This window comes from Crocodylus porosus, unplaced genomic scaffold (assembly GCF_001723895.1).
Source record: "Crocodylus porosus isolate Cpor-Errol unplaced genomic scaffold, CroPor_comp1, whole genome shotgun sequence".
NCBI lineage: Eukaryota > Metazoa > Chordata > Crocodylia > Crocodylidae > Crocodylus > Crocodylus porosus.
This window is the reverse complement of record NW_017728951.1, coordinates 50,194,939-50,198,414: the sequence shown is the minus strand read 5'-3', so window position 1 is coordinate 50,198,414 and position 3,476 is coordinate 50,194,939.

Genomic DNA, 3,476 nt, shown 5'->3' with positions numbered 1-3,476 from the left:
CTGCAAAATTCCTTGGTGGGTTCAGAGTAATCTGAGTTTTTGACTCTGCTCTGACCCTATTTGCAAATACACCTTTTGTGCCATCTAATGAGTGTGTGTCTGATTTTGGTGGCCTCCAGAGAAATGAACTGCTTTAAGCATCATCAGGACAGGAAGTTATGGATTGCTGCTGGTAGATTTTCTGTTTTTTTGGCCTGTAGTATCTGGATGTGCTCCCAGAACATGGAAAGTAAAGATGGGTGAGAAGGCTCAATCTCAGACTCTGAAAGTATACCAGTCTGGATGCCACCAGGGTTCAGGCTCAGGGGTTTCAGTGTAGATTATTGTTCTGGAATGGTTTCAGGGTGGCTGTAAGATTGATCCTAATTAGCAGTATAGGCATGACCTAAGTGGCTGACTTGGTTAGGGATCCTCAACCGTTCCTGAAAATGTAAATCATTGCTTTCAGAATATCAATAGTTTGTTGGTTAAAAACTTACTTCACCAAGCACATGAATGAGGAAACCAAGTCCAGATCAGTGGAAAACCTTAAACTATTTAACTTTTAATGGAAAATGTAGGCCCAAAAGAGGAGGGAAAAGGAGATAGCAGATCACTGTCAAAATGGAGGCTAGAGATGACCAATCAAAAAAGAATCACAAAAGACTGTTTAAATTTTCTACAGACTGGGAATCTCAATTGTATTAAATGAATGTTGCCTTTTTCTCAAAGGTTTCTGAGACTCCCCAAGCTACCAGTAGCCCTGGCAGATCCAGAAACAGGGGTTTCCAGGCCCCCAAGAACCTGTAACCCTCGGAGGCCTGAGGCAGAGGCAATCCATCTGCCAGGCTGTCCTGGATCTGGGAGTCTGCACTTGTCTGACAAATCTGTCACACCCCATAATGAAAACATATTAGCATCATGATGGTCACTATGTTTATGGAACAGACAAGCTTGAAGAATGGATACAGCTGTTTAAAAATATTCTGAATATTTTATTTATACAAAAATTGCCCATTATCCCTTTTAGGATGCTTTGTGTGCAATAAGCTTATCATTTTTAACTTATCTACAAAGTGCGGCATCATAGGCACCATAAAGCCTCAGTTAAACCTGGTTTCCTGTTGCCAGCATAAGCTTACAGTAATTGCCTGATCACATGACAACTTGGAAATTTGTCCCTCACTATTTAGAGATGCAACCTATGCTGCTGAAAGCACAAGGAAAATATTTACTCAGTTTGGTCAAGCCTGACTTTGATAAAAAAGATAAAATGAGATACTCTATTGAAGTTCATTCCCTATGAAGTTGTGTTGCAACTCAGCAAAGCAAACAATAACAGTGCATTAGGTAATGGAAAAATCCATTAAAAAAATCTATGTAACTTAAAGGGTCTATTTATTTTCAGTGAACACAGTTATTCCCTTAAAACAATTAATATTTTGTGGCCATTTTTAGTCATTACCCTATGTCCTAAAATTCTCTAGTTCTTTGCTTTCTAGTTTAAGGTTACTTTTCTTAATAACACAGTAGTAAATTTAAAATGATATTCAATAGCCAAATATTTTGGTGAGTTTAACCACTTCAACTATATGTGGATATAATCATTGGAAATTTCCCCATCCCCTACTCTGTCTCTGCACCCAGGATGCTAGTTTTAATTTTCACTGGCTGACCAGGACCAGCCCCCAAAATCTGGGACATATGATTACCCTATTTAAAGGTAACCTGCAACAGAAGCAGGTCCCTTAGGGGACTGATCCAGTAGGCAGTTCACAGCACATAGAGAGGACAGGGTTTCTTATAACATGCAGTGGCAGATATGTTTTGCTCTGGGTTGTTTTTTAAACAAAGCAGTGGGAAGAAAAGGAAATTCCCATCTTTAAAATTATATCCTAGTGCTTCAAACTCACCCAGAACCAGAACCAGATTGAATTCTCTATTCAGTTAAATGGGGGTTAAATCCACATCTGCCATCTCCCTAGAGAGTGGCCTAACCACCAGTCTATTGGCTATTCCAGGTGGGGCACTCTTTATGCCCCCTGCTGAAGGTATGTAGCAGTGCAATAAAGACTGAAGAATTCATTGGGCCAGAATAAAGATACCAACAGTGAACTCACTAGCATGAAATTGAGGATCAGCATTTCTGATTTCTACTCCCCAAAATGTTTCTTTATTGGTCATAGAACTGTCATTAGATAAAAGAAAAAAACATTAATAATCCTGGGAACAGAGACCAACCCCTAGAGAGGGGATAAGGAGAAGATGTGGGATTTTTGATTCAAAGTTGATAGAGGTATCTGTCTGGTGTCTGCAGCTCTTCTTCTGACACCAAAACTATAGAGAGAGGGAAGATTTCAGATCCATCCCTGTACTTAGCATATCCACTTGACTAACTCAAGGTACCTCCCTACTCAATAAATAAGTTTTTGGAGTGCCTTTCTGGGGCACTTAACTCTCTCTAGGCAGTGTATCAAGGACTCTGACCAAATTCAGGGTTCTGCATCCTTTTGGGGGAGGATAGATGCCTCAAAATTAGGTGTCCACACTAATCTGAAATTTCAAACACCTCAGCCAGGTATCTTCTACATTCCAGTACAGATGGTTGTGTTTTGTAGAAATAGAGAATATCTTGAATTATGGAGTAGACTGAGCATAAGCCATCTCTCACCAGAAAGTTCATAGCATTCTGACCTCACTTTAGAAAGTTAATGACAGACAGAAGACAAGCCTTGGTTTGGGGTCATACGGAACTGAAGCCAAGGCCACAAAACTCCATGCCATTTTTAAGAAGTTGCTGGCTTGTTTTGGGAGGCTGTTTGAGAACAGAACACTTATGCAAACAACTATGACATCTGAACAAAGCTTTGTGGCTGCCTGCTATGTTTTTCAGGTAATCCGAGGGCTTTGTTTTACTTCTTTTCTGTTGGCAGTACACCATGTTCACATATCTGATGACACCACCCCCAGTGTTTGTGTTCTCTTTCTTTTCATTTCTTTTTGCCCATCTTCAGTAGCCACAAACAGAGGCTACACTTAATGTATAACAACTCTTCTTTTCATTGCGACCTGCGACACAGTGATTATTTCAGGGGCCATTACTCTTTGTATCTAAGAGTGAGAGTTTTTAAACCCTGTCATTAAATTGGAATATTAAACTAGACAAAATCTTTGCTTTTAGGGCCAATAACTGAAGTGGACAGTCCAAATCTTTATTTACTGGATGACAGTATTGGTACTGCTAGGGACCCTTCTTCCAGTCCCACTCCTGCAGGCTTGCCAGTGAATAGGAAAAAAAAAGCCTTTATTCACATTCAGTTGGTTGATGAATCCAACTGCTAGAAGACCAGGGTACACAAACCGCAAGCTCTTCTGAAAACATGCCTCTTTGGACGTAGGCTGAGGGGTGATCTGATGGCCACCTATAAGTTTATCAGGGGTGACCACCAGGATCTGGGGGAACGTTTGTTCACCAGAGCGCCCCAAGGGATGACGAG